Raw genomic sequence first — 14,665 nt, forward strand, 5'->3', positions numbered from 1 at the left:
ACTTCGTATCATTCGCCCTACATCCCAGAATATGTGGGCAACCATCCTGCAGTCTCTGCTGCTTCGGCGAGTCAGCCTCAAGCTTCCTGGCAACAGCCTCCGCCTCCACCTCCGTTGCAACAAGGCCAGCAGCCAGAAGGGAGCCAATATGCTCCGCATCAAAGGGACTTCAGAGAACAGTCCGAAGCTCGCACGGTCAATAGCACTGTGCCAGAATCAAAGCACATCTATTGACAAATATCCTACCTTAATAGCAATCTTTTTCATTCAGTTTTATTTTCTGTAATAAAGGACATTGTTTAGGTTTTATGTAATTAGTTTCGTTGATTCCTACAAGAGAAATATGCTTTCTTCACAGGCTTGTGATAATAAAAAGGACCTTCGGACTATCGAAAATTCTTCGAAGCAACAAAAAGTCGTTCTAAGGAACGCAGAGTAAGTTTGACGAAGTCACAAAAAGTCGTTCCGAAGGGAGCGCAGTGTAAGTTTTCTGCTCCAAAGTCGTTCCAAAAGGAATGCAGAGCATACAGCGAAAAGTCAACGCTGATACCGCCTAAGTAAAAGGCGAAGAAGCTCCAAAGACGTTCCTAAGGGAATGCAGAGCTTACAGCGAAAAGTCAACGCTGATACCGCCTAAGTAAAAGGCGAAGAAGCTCCAAAGACGTTCCTAAGGGAATGCAGAGCTTACAGCGAAAAGTCAACGCTGATTCCGCTGAAGTAAAAGGCGAAGAAGCTCCTAAGGGAGGCTTATAGCGAAAAGTCAATGCTGATTCACAAAAAGATTATGTGTTTTATCGCGCAAATATGCGTGTATCTTCGGAATATCACCTTACATAGCATAGCATCATCACATCATCTTTGCATAACATAAGCATCATACATCATACTGCATGTGGCATAAGGAAATATGATATCAATCTTCGGAAAAACGCTTTGAAAAAGGGGCAAATCATGCCAAGTAACAAGGAGAAACAATATTGATCTCTGAAGTATAGCCTTGAAGAATGTTTCTACGAAGCTTCAAAACTTTCCAGGATACTTCGGATATTGTTGTGATAAATGGTAATTCTTCTTCACGAAGCATGAAAAGAAGGGAAGGTGTTTTTTCGCCAAAGACTCAAAAAAGGTACGTATGTAAAGTTTCATGCATCGTAAAGAATTGAACCATAAAGAAAAATAAAACAAATATGTTACATACAGGATTACAAGATATTACACATGTTACATTTAAAATGTTTTTACAATAGCATCTAGTCTTCCCTAAGTACCACTTCTGCAGCTTCGTTCAACAGTCGATCGACAACTTCGTCCATAATAGCTTCAGCCATCTTTTTAATCTCATCGTCACCCTTAGGCCGTGCACCCGGAGATACTTCAGTAGGATCTGAGGAAGGACAGGACACGGCTACTTTGCTATTACAAATCATAAACAAATCTTAAAGCCTAAGATTACAACACGATAAAAACTATTAGTTGATACCTAATTGACCTTCGGCCTCTGCGCTCTTTTTAGCAGCCTCAGCTACTTCTCTAGCATCGTGAATACCCTTTTCACTTCTTCGAATAATTTCTCCGGCCATCTCTCGGCCACCATTATCCCAGATATCAGTAAAAAACTTTCCACCAATTATACTAGCTTCGGCCGAAGGATCTTTTGTATCTTCAAAGGACAAAGCAGCTTCGGACTGTGCTAAAATTTTTACATGTTCACAGCCCTCCTTCTCTAAGATAGTGGCAATCCCTCTGGCGCCAGAGAAGGCACATATATCTCCTCGGCTATTTAAAATTTCTTCAAAGGCTTCGGCTTCGTGGTTAATCCATTCGATGACACCTTCGGGATTGCCTCTTGAAAAGTTTTCCTCACTTGAGAATGCGCCGACCTTGGCGAAGCTAGCCTTTAATTTCTTGACACAATCTATAGATTTATTGTAGCATCTCTTTTTGGACGAACGAAGCTCTTCAACAGTCACTTCTAGGTGATCTGCCCATTGATCGCTGAGTTCACGCTTTGTTTCTTCAAGTATGCGTTCTTCCTTGGCTCTGGCCAGTTGTTTCCGAAGGTCTTCAATTTCGCGTTTCTGAGCTTCAGCTTGAATTTTAAAAGCAGCTTCGTCCTCTTTTATTTTATTTATCAATGAGTATAATATTTTGTCTTTTTCGAGACCTTCGTTCCTCAGTTCAATTACTTCGGAACGAAGGTTGCTCAGGGCTATTGTACACCCTTCGTCTTCAGCATCTTTCTGTGCTCTAAGAGCATTGCTAAGTATCAAGCCCTGCAAAAAGAAATATGTGTGTGTGTTAGTGGGTTTAAACGAACGGAAAAATACAAGGATTTCATATATCGTACCTTTAAGCTATTGTAAGCCAGGCTGTCGGCCAGATCGTTCTTCGACAGCACTGAGAGCCCGTCTTCTAAAGTCGGGAATCCGAAGCTCTTGCTCATCTCCCGGCAGACAGAAATTTCCTTGCTGTCGGGAAGACAATACAAGAAGTCTTCTTCTCCACTGCCATTAAATATTAACGCCCCCTTTGGATATTTCAGTTTTTGGGCATAATGCTGGGCCTCTTGTTCTTCTTTTTCTGATAATTTTTTCCCCGAAGCATGACGGAAAATATAATCACGAATTTTGGGGGATGCTTCGGGGGCAACAACACCGGTTTCTTCAACAAAAGTTGGCTTTGTTATTCTTTCTGCCTCACTTTCCAAAGGTTTTCCCTTTACGGGCTCTGAGGGCCCAGCTTTGGCTCCAGCCCCTTGCTCTGGGATTGTAGAACCAGAAGTTTCAACTGTTGTTTCAGGAGTAACAGCAGCCTTCTTCGGAGGTGTGCTCGAAGATTTGATCGTTTCTAGTACATCTAGCACATTAGCCATTCTCTTTCTCTTCGGAGTTACGGCTGGCACTTTTTCATTTTTTGCTGTCCCAATGATTGCTGTAGGACTCAAAACTTCTGATGTTTTGGAGCCCTCAGTTGTTTCCTTTATCTCTTCCATTTTTTCTGTGAATGGTGCTTCGGCCTTCTCTTTCGTTTCTGGTAACAAAATCTTTGATTGCTCCAATTTTGTCTTTGTTGGCACTTCGGCCGTTTCTGCGACTTCTGGCAGCAAAGTTGGCTCGGCTGGTTTTTTAGCTTCGGTGGCCGAAGAAGTTTCTCCGGTAAACTCAGGCACCGAAGCTGGTTCAATATAGCGCGGCCGATGCGTGAGAACCTTTATCTTCTTCCTTTTCGGTTCTGGCTCGCTAGGAGCAGCTGCAGTTTCTTCTTTTGCAGAGGTTGTGTTTTTTCTTTTCTGCCTTCGGGTGGGATAGCAATAGTCAGGGTAGACAAACCCAATAGCATCAAATACCCGATTCAGCCTCTTCTTTTTTCGGCCTCCGAAGGCTGCTGACATTGCAGTATCTTCGGCCTTCGAGTAGGTACCAAGCAGCTCATCACTTAAATTATCAATGCTTTTCAACCACTCATCATCTGGTTCAATAAATTTATCTCCAAACTTAAAAGTGTACTTAAACCTGACAAGTCCACCTTCGTCGGCCTCTTTAATGGTTTCTTGTGGCATTTCCCATTTCTCTGCAAGCGGCCACACCCTGGAAGCGATGTGCTCTTGTACTAAGTCCCTTGTTCCTATAAAAGAACAGACAATGCCGAAGGCTCTCTGGCATTCTTCGGCAGCTTCATTCATTTCAACCTTCGGCCTGCGAAGGCCGAAGCTTTGCCAAATAGGGCGCATAATTATACCCTTGATATCTTCTCGTGCTTTCAGATCATTTTTTACATAGAACCATTCTGTCATCCAGCCGCTGGGCCATTTTTTCCGAAAAGTTGGCACGGGGCAGCTTGATCCAGACCGAGAAACAAAATTGTAGCAGCCAAAGTTATTGTGATACTGTTCCTTACCCCAAGGTATTGTCTCGTATGATAATTCGTGCATATTGCAGAAACTTTTTGCATCAGGCTTCAGACCTTGGCTTCGCACGGCCCACACAAAGATATTCAGCCTTATGATTGCCTCGGGGGTAAGTTGGTGAAGATAGACTTCAAAAATCTTCAGCACCTCCACGACGAAGCTGCTCAAGGGCAATCGCAGCCCAGCCTTCAAAAAGCTTCGGAACACTACGACTTCATTCTCTTCGGGGTGTGGACAAGTCTTCTCCCCTTCGTCGGCCCTCACAACGGACAAATCCCGGAAATACCTTCCTCTCATGTTAACAAGATGATTCTCTTTGATAGTTGATTTACCATAAACTGAATGGCTTGGTCGCCAGGGGCGATCTTCGGAGTCTTCGCCACCACTGTCCACATCATAACTTTCACTGTCACCAGTATCTTCAGACAGCCCTTCCAGAATCTCCTTGGTGATTTTTTCTGTGTTGGTCTTCGACATCGCTATAAGAAATCCTAAGTTCTTCTCTTCATCAAGACTCAGCTTCATCTCAGCAGCAGCCTTCTTAGCAGCTTCAGACATCTTCGGAAACACTAAAAAACTGTTTTCAAAGCCGAAGCTTCAAAGCTGAAAGCTTAGCAAATCACAGCGCACAAGAGCTAAAAATTGAGTGAGCAGGAGTGGTTGGCCAGAAAGCGTGCAAAATGAGTTTGCGGTATGGCCGTATTTATACGCTCGGTGCGTTGAAAGTTGAAAGACCCCACTTGTCATTGAATGTTGCTATTCTAGCAAAGGGAAGGTGTTTTTTCGGACCTTCGGCGTAAAGCCTTCGTCCATATCGCAATCTAAATTTATTATTTCAAACAAATTAATATTGCGAGGGGCTACTGTTGGGGACCTTCGGCGTCCGAAGGTCCTCAAAAACAGGATTTAACAGTATTTCTGTAGTACAATGTGCGAACAGGTACCCTCGGACTAAAGTCGGCATTGCAGTAGACCGGAATAATACGAAGCTTGATACAGAGCCGAAGGTGTTGAGCAGGAAAGCTTCGGCGTAACAGCAAAGAGTGGAACCGACTTAAAGATGAAAAGGCTATTCAGACCTCGATAGACTACTATAGAGTTATTATCAAATGTAAAGGGCATGAATGTAATTTTGTAAGGGCTGTGTCCCGTGTCTATAAATAGGTGAACAGTATCCCCGTACTGTTCACGCTGACTTGGCATTCGCTTTTTGCGTCACGCTTGTACTGTCATTTCCTTCCGATTGAAGGTACACTTGTAGTTCAGTAATATTTTTGTTTATGCTCAATAATAATAAATGATTGTTCATGTTTTCTTTTACATTCTTTATATTTCATCCTTCGTCATTGTTTGAATTTATGAAGGTATGACCTTCATAACCTTCGTCCGTAAGTCATTATATCCTAGGGGAAATAATGCTTCGGAGGACGAAGGGCGTTAACGATTAACATTTTCTATGTTGCCTTGTTCTTAACTATTAGCACTTGAGAACAAGTCCCCAACAATGGGCGACGACAAGAAGGGAAAGAGGAAGGAAAAAAGAAAAGATACTACAAGAAGAATGGCGGCGATGCCCATGTATGCCGGGAATGGGACTCCAATGAGAGCTCCACCGACTCCTCCTCCGACGAGGACGCCGCCAACATCACCATCAACAAGGGCCTCCTCTTCCCCAACGTCGACCACAAGTGCCTCATGGCAAAGGACGGCAAGAAAAAGAAGGTACAAGCTAGAACCACCCCCAAGTATACTACATCTAGTGATGAGGGTAGTTCTAGTGATGATGAAGATGACTTGCTTAGTCTTTTTACCAATCTTAACATGCAACAAAAGGAAAAATTAAATGAATTGATAAGTGCCATTCATGAGAAGGATGAACTCTTGGATATCCAAGAGGAATTCCTTATCAAGGAAAACAAAAAGCATGTTAAAGTTAAAAATGCTTATGCTCAGGGAGTAGAGAAAAATGAAAACTTGTCTAAAGAGCTTAGCATTTGCCATGACACTGTCTCTAACCTTAGAACTGAGAATGACAAATTACTTGCTAGGGTTGAGAAGTTAAATATTTGTAATGATTCTCTTGTCAATCTTAAAAATGATAATGCTAGTTTAATCGCTAAAATTGAAAAATTAAACGAATGACTTTCTAGCCTTAAATTTGAAAATGACAAATTAATTGCTAAGGCTAAGGATTTAAATGTTTGCAATGATTCTATTTCCAGTCTTAAAAAAGAGAATGCCACTTTATATGCTAAGATAGAGGAATTAAGATCTTGCAAACCCTCTACATCTGGTGTTGATCATGTTACTATTTGTACTAGATGTAGAGATATTAATGTTGATGCTATTCATGATCACCTAGCTTTAATTAAACAACAAAATGATCACATAGCACAACTAACTAGTAAAATTAATGAGCATGAGATAGAAAATGAAAAATTTAAATTTGCTAGGAGCATGCTCTATAATGGGAGACGCCCTGGCATTAAGGATGGCATTGGCTTCCAATAGGGAGACAATGTCAAGCTTAATGCCCCCAAGAAATTGTCTAATTTTGTTAAGGGCAAGGCTCCCATGGCACAGGATAATGAGGGTTACATTTTATATCTTGCTGGTTATCCTGAGCACAAGATTAGGAGAATTCATACAAAGAAGTCACATTCTGTTTCTCACCATGCATTTTTGTATAAGAATGAGGCATCTAGCTTTAGGCAATCAACACATGTTAAATTGCCTAAAAGGAAAACTCCTGTTGCATCAAATGAGCCTAATGTTTCATTTAAGACTTTCGATGCTTCTTATGTGCTTACTAACAAATCAGGCAAAGTAGTTGCCAAATATGTTGGGGGCAAACACAAGGGCTCCAAGACATGTGTTTGGGTACCCAAGGTGCTTGTTTCTAATGTGAAAGGACCCAAGACCGTTTGGGTACCTAAGAACAAGGCCTAAACTTGTTTTGTAGGTTTATGCATCCGGGGGCTCAAGTTGGATTATTGATAGCGGATGCACAAACCACATGACAGGGGAGAAAAGGATGTTCTCCTCCTACGAGAAAAACAACGATCCCCAAAGAGCTATTACATTCGGGGATGGAAATCAAGGTTTGGTCAAAGGACTTGGTAAAATTGTTATATCACCTGACCATTCCATTTCCAATGTTTTTCTTGTAGATTCTTTAGATTATAACTTGCTTTCAGTTTCTCAATTATGCAAAATGGGCTACAACTGTCTTTTTTACAGATTTAGGTGTTACTGTCTTTAGAAGAAGTGATGATTCAGTAGCATTTAAGGGAGTACTCGAGGGTCAGCTATACTTAGTTGATTTTAATAGAGCTGAGCTCGATACTTGCTTAATTGCTAAGACTAATATGGGTTGGCTCTAGCATCGCCGACTAGCTCATGTTGGGATGAAGAATCTTCACAAGCTTCTAAAGGGAGAACACATTTTGGGACTAACAAATGTTCATTTTGAGAAAGACAGGGTGTGTAGTGCATGTCAAGCAGGGAAGCAAGTTGGTACTCACCATCCACACAAGAACATCATGACGACCGATAGGCCGCTTGAACTACTCCACATAGATCTATTCGACCCGATCGCTTACATAAGCATCGGCGGGAGTAAGTATTGTCTTGTAATTATGGATGATTATTCTCGCTTCACTTGGGTATTCTTTTTGCAGGAAAATCACAAACCCAAGAGACCTTAAAGGGATTATTGAGACGAGCTCAAAATGAGTTCGGATTAAAGATCAAGAAAATAAGAAGCGACAACGGGATGGAGTTCAAGAACTCACAAATCGAAGGCTTTCTTGAGGATGAGGGCATCAAGCATGAGTTCTCTTCTCCCTACACACCTCAGCAAAATGGTGTAGTGGAGAGGAAGAATAGAACTATATTGGACATGGCGAGGACCATGCTTGATGAGTACAAGACTCCGGACCGGTTTTGGGCGGAAGCAATCAACACTGCTTGCTACTCCATCAACCGGCTCTACCTTCACCGAATCCTCAATAAGACATCATATGAACTAACCGGTAAAAAGCCCAATGTTTCATATTTTAGAGTCTTTGGTAGCAAATTTTTTATTCTTGTTAAAAGAGGTAGAAAATCTAAATTTGTTCCTAAGGTTGTAGAAGGCTTTTTACTAGGATATGATTCAGACACAAGGGCATATAGAGTCTTCAACAAATCCACTGGATTAGTTGAGGTTTCTTGTGACATTGTGTTTAATGAGACTAATGGCTCTCAAGTAGAGCAAGTTGATCTTGATGAGCTAGATGATGAAGAGGCTCCATGTGTCGCGCTAAGGAACATGTCCATTGGAGATGTGTCTCCTAAGGAATCCGAAGAGCCCACACAAGCACAAGATCAACCATCATCTTCCATGCAAGCATCTCCTCCAACCCAAGATGAGGATCAAGCTCAAGGTGATGAAAATGAAGATCAAGAGGATGAGCCATCTCAAGAGGAGGACAATGATCACGGGGGAGATAACAATGATCAAGACAAGGAAGATGATCAAGAAGTACAGGGTCGAAGACCGCCACACCCAAGTGTCCATGAAGCGATTCAAAGAGATCACCCCGTGAACTCCATCCTCGGCGATATTCATAAGGGGGTAACAACTCGATCTCGAGTCGCACATTTTTATGAACATTACTCTTTTGTGTCTTCTATTGAGCCATACAAGGTGGAAGATGCATTAAGAGATTCAGATTGGGTGTTAGCGATGCAAGAGGAGCTCAACAACTTCATGAGGAATGAGGTATGGCATTTAGTTCCACGTCCTAACCAAAATGTTGTAGGAACCAAGTGGGTATTCCGCAACAAGCAAGATGAGCATGGTGTGGTGACAAGGAACAAAGCCCGACTTGTAGCCAAAGGATATTCACAAGTCGAAGGTTTGGATTTCGATGAAACCTATGCACCCGTAGCTAGGCTTGAATCAATTCGTATATTACTTGCCTATGCTACTTACCATGGCTTTAAGCTCTATCAAATGGACGTGAAAAGTGCCTTCCTCAACGGACCAATCAAGGAAGAAGTCTATGTTGAGCAACCTCCCGGCTTTGAAGATAGTGAGTACCCTAACCATGTGTATAAACTCTCTAAGGCGCTTTATGGGCTCAAGAAAGCCCCAAGAGCATGGTATGAATGCCTAAGAGATTTCCTTATCACTAATGGCTTCAAAGTCAGTAAAGTCGATCCTACACTCTTTACTAAAACCATTGCAAATGATTTGTTTGTATGCCAAATTTATGTTGATGATATCATATTTGGGTCTACTAACAAATCTACATGTGAAGAGTTTAGTAGGATTATGATTCAAAAATTCGAGATGTCTATGATGGGGGAGTTGAAGTATTTCTTAGGATTTCAAGTCAAGCAAATCCAAGAGGGCACCTTCATCAGCCAAACCAAGTATATTCAAGACATACTCACCAAGTTTGGAATGAAGGATGCCAAACCCATCAAGACACCCATGGGAACCAATGGGCATCTCGACCACGACACGAGAGGTAAATCCGTAGATCAAAAGGTATATCGGTCGATGATAGGATCTCTACTCTATTTATGTGCATCTCGACCACATATTATGCTTTCCGTATGCATGTGTGCAAGGTTCCAAGCCGATCCTAAGGAACTCCACCTTAGGGCCATGAAAAGAATCATGAGATATTTAGTTTATACACCTAAGTTTGGTCTTTGGTACCCCAGGGGATCCACCTTTGATTTAATAGGATATTCAGATGCTGATTGGGTAGGACGTAAAGTTGATAGGAAGAGCACATCAGAGACTTGTCAGTTTATGGGAAGATCCCTGGTGTCTTAGGCTTCAAAGAAACAAAATTCAGTAGCTCTTTCTACCGCCGAGCCGAGTACATTGCCGCAGGCCATTGTTGCGCGCAATTGCTTTGGATGAGGCAAACCCTTAGGGACTATGGCTACAAATTGAGCAAAGTCCCTCTCCTATGTGACAATGAGAGTGCAATCCGCATAGCGGATAATCCCGTTGAACACAACTGCACTAAGCACATAGCCATTCGGTATCATTTTTTGAGAGATCACCAACAAAGGGGGGATATCGAGATTGCTTATGTTAGCACCAAAGAACAACTAGCCGATATCTTTACCAAGCCATTAGATGAGAAAACCTTTACCAAACTTAGGAATGAGCTAAATTAACTTGATTCTCGGAACTTTGATTGACACTTTGCACACATAGCTCATTTATATACCTTTGATCATATCTCTTTTACATCTATGACTAATATGTTTTCAAGTGTATTTTTATACTAAGTCATAGATTGAAAGGGAAATGGAGTCTTCGGCGAAGACAAGGCTTCCACTCCACTTCTTCGGTATTATTTACCCTTCGTTGTCACTCCGCATCGCTCTCCACTTTGGTATAATCTTCACTCCTATTACTCATACCATTGCGGAGAAAGTAAAAAGGGATCATATTTCACTCACAAAGTATCTGTTTTTGGTGATTCATGCCAAAGGGGGAGAAAGTATTAGCCCAAAGCAAAAGGACCGCACCACCACCAATTTCAAAAAGCTTTTAAAGAAGTTTTTCAATTGGTATCTTATTTTTGATATAATTTCAAATTGGTATGACCTCTTTCAAAATTGATATCTAAAACCCTCTTGAACAATAAGAGGAGAATTTCATTGAGGGGGAGTCAAAGGAAAAGCATTTGAAACAGGGGAAGAAAATTTCAAATCTTGAAAATGCTTCTCGAAATCTTATTTATGTACCTTTGACTATTTGCAAAAAGACTTTGAAAAGATTCTCCAAAAGAATTTGCAAAAACAAAACAAGTGGTGCAAATTGTGGTCCAAAATGTTAAAAGGAAGAAAGCAATCCAAGCATATCTAGTGAAAGTTTAAAATTGGTTTAATTCCAAGCAACCTTTGCACTTACATTATGCAAACTAGTTCAATTCTGCACCTATATATTTGCTTTGGTTTGTGTTGGCATCAATCACCAAAAAGGGGGAGATTGAAAGGGAAATAGGGTCAAACCTTTTCCTAAATGATTTTGGTCGTTGAAATAGCCAACACAAATAATTGGACTAAGTAGTTTGCTCTAGATTACATGTTCTACAGGTGCCAAAGGTTCAACACAAACCAATAAAAAGATCTAAGTTAGGGTTCAAAAGAAAGGAGCAAAAGAAACTGAAGAGAACCCTGGTCTGGCGCACCGGACTGTCTGGTGTGCCACCGGACAGTGTCCGGTGCCCCAGGGTCCGTACAGGCTGAACTCTCCACCTTCGGGAATTTGCAAAGCCGCTCCCCTGTAATTCATCGGACTGTCCGGTGGGCCACCGAACTGTCCGGTGTGCCAGTGGAGCAACGGCTAAGAAGCGCAACGGTCGACTCCAACGGTCACTGCCAAACACTACAGTGCGCAACAGAGTCATAGCAACGCCAGAAGGCGCACCGGACAGTGAACAGTGCCTGTCCGGTGCGACACCGGACTGTCCGGTGCACCAAGAAGTTAGAGCTCCAACGGTCGAAACCGTTAGAACCCTAACGGTTGGGTGACGTGGCTGGCGCACCGAACAGTGTCCGGTGGCGCACCGGACTGTCCGGTGCGCCCATCGACAGCAGCCCTCCCCAACGGCTGTTTTGGTGGTTGGGGCTATAAATACCCCCAACCACCACTATTCAAGACACCCAAGCATTCACTACTCCTCATTCAATACAAGAGCAATACACAACACTCCAAGACACAAATCAAAGCCTCCGATCAAATCAAAGTCCACAATTCAACTCTAGTTTCTAGGACTTGTGAGAAGATCGACTTGTGTTCTTTTGTTGCTCTTGTTGCTTGGTTGGCTTTCTTTTTTCTCTCATTCTTACTCTCAAAGCCTTGTAAGCGAAGCAAGAGACACCAATTGTGTGGTGGTCCTTGCGGGGTCTAAGTGACCCGGGAAATCAAGGAAGAAAGCTCACTCGGTCTAGGTGACCGTTTGAGAGAGGGAAAGGGTTGAAAGAGACCTGGTCTTTGTGACCACCTCAACGGGGACTAGGTTTGCAAGAACCGAACCTCGGTAAAACAAATCACCGTGTCACTCGCTTTATTTCTTGGTTGATTTGTTTTTGCTCTCTCTTTCGGACTCGGTTTTATTTCTAACGCTAATCCCGACTTGTAGTTGTGCTTAAAGTTTGTAAATTTCAGTTTCCGCCTATTCACCCCCCCCTCTAGGCGACTTTCACACATTGTTGTTACTAGCCATTTTGTCCAACTTCGGGATGATAAAATCCACAATCAATGGAGTCCTTGGCTTTGATACTACTTGTAGGATCTAGGGCACCGGCTAGAGGGGGGGTGAATAGACAGTTTTGACTAAAATAAAGTACACTAGAGAAATTTAATCAAATCGACAAGAGATATAAAATTACTAGCCTTGATGAGACAACAAAATATAATGAGCAACTTAAGCTAACACCACAAAAGATAGACAATATACAAATTACCAAATATTGGTAAGTAATGTATAAAATTTGAGAGAGAGACATCGAAATTTATCCTGTGGTATCTGTGATTTATCGTTCACCCCTAATCCAAGTTGAGGTGGAATTCAAGCTCTCACTTGCTCCTCTACCAAGACACAGCTTGATCTTTGAGCCAAGTGGACTAGAACTCACTCAATACCTCGATTTCACTAGCGTCGCCTTTGCCGCTCCGGCGAGGTGGGCGCGAACCCCTCACAATCAATCCCACGGCTCCTCCACAGTCTTCACGGAGAGCTCGACGGAGACCACACCCAAGCCGTCTCGGAGGCAGCAACCTCCAAGAGTAACAAGTCGATGACGTTTGCCTGGTGTACCACCTAGTGCCTCAAAAGATCACAATGAATGCAAATGCACTAGAGCGTCTCAATCACTCACTAGAATGCATTCTCAATCAACGAGTGTGAGTATTTGAGTGGAAGGATCATAAATGAGCTCAATGTGTGCTAGGAGTGGCCAAGAGAGCCCTCACACACGAGCTCCACTTCTATTTATGGCCCCCAACACATACATAGCCGTAATGTGCAACTAGCATAGCTTCTGCGCACACGTGTACGGTTCGCGCCCCATGGCTAGATGGTCCGTCGTACCAGCAATGACTATATTGACCGTTTGAAACCTATCAGGGCTGTCAGAAAAGTCAAAGCTGGACAGTCCACCCTCCAGGGCGGATGGTCCGGAACCTAACAACTTGAAATAACACAGCGCTGGTCAGTCAAAGTAATTAGAGCGGACTGTCCGCCATTCATGGCCAGACGGTCCGCACATGGACCACTTACCGTTCGGCTTAAAACCTCGGATGGTTTGTAGTACAAGGACACAAAAACAAACCGACCCTGCCCAAACTCAATTCATCTTATGCGGACGGTCCGGCCTCCTGGATCGGACGATCCGCCAAGGGGAGACAGAGACAGACGGCCAGCAGACCTCTCTAGCAGAGTCATGGACGGTCCATCGACCACAGAGACAGAAGGTTTTGCACTAGTTCAAAAGAATTCTAATTTTGAAACCCGAAGCACTGTTATCCCTCATGAAAATGCTATCGTTTATGCTCTACGAGGCACTAAGTTTTACACCAATCAAGTTCATTGACCCCTCTTAATAGTACAACTGTGTATCTTATTAATCTGGTCAATTTCTTCTCTAAACACCTGCTAACCGGCAAAAGCAAAAACCTATTGTTTCACCTTTGCCTTCACTTGATCCACAATCAATGGTTATGAGTCCCAAAGACTTTACTGTTTCCTGTGGTCCAGTCCTGCATTCTTATTTCTCCAAGAATTGTTAGTCCACAGTCAGTTGTCATTAATTACCAAAACACCACTTAGGGGCCTAGATGATTCACACTTGGCCTTCCTTAACCATGACATACCAAGTATTAGATCTATAATGCTTTGTTCTAATACTATAGGTGTAGCCCAGAATTCCCTTCCCATAATTGTCAAGGTTAATCTGTTGGTCATATAATTTGCTTCAACAGGCCCTTTAGGGGTAATTACTATTAGTGGATTTTGCATATTTTGAAGGGGTAACTCATTTGTGTTGGCATATCAAGCAGAAATAAATGAATGCGTAGCTCCAGAATCAAATAATATAGCTGTAGGAATTGAATTAATATAAAACATAGCAATGGCGATGTCAGCTCCATCAGCGGTAGCATCGGCACTGACTTGGTTGACCCTAGCAATGCTAAATCCCTTGCCAGAACCTGGAGTTTGTTGCTTGTTTTGGACGGGCGTGCTGGCAATCCTCTGTGGACAAACATTGGCATAGTGCCCAACCTGACCACACTTGAAGCATGTGGTACCTGTACTCTGTCCTGCAAGTCTCGCCAGGGTGCCAGTGGGGACAGCCTGATGAGTCTGTGGAGTCTGTGGAGTCCCCTGTGGTGGATACTAAGCTGGGCGCTGACCTCCTCCAGTACGAGCCGGTCTACCCTAGGGTGGAACATAGCGAGGACAAACGCTACTCCTCCCCTGCCCCTAGGTGATAGCCTTCCTCTTCATTTCCCCCAGATGAACACGCTTGTGTTCAATAACCAGAGCCTTGTTAAGGAGCCTCTGAAATGATGGAAAGGTGTGAGCAACCAGTGAATACTGCAGTGGTACATTTAGTCCCTCCATTAAGTGTTCCTGCTTCCTTTCATCATCAGCCACTTCATCTGGAGCATATCTTGATAGTTGAATAAATTTGTCTCGATATTTGCTGACTGACATATTGCCATGCTTCAGTGAT

The sequence above is a fragment of the Zea mays genome, chromosome 1 (genome assembly GCF_902167145.1).
Source record: "Zea mays cultivar B73 chromosome 1, Zm-B73-REFERENCE-NAM-5.0, whole genome shotgun sequence".
Lineage (NCBI taxonomy): Eukaryota > Viridiplantae > Streptophyta > Magnoliopsida > Poales > Poaceae > Zea > Zea mays.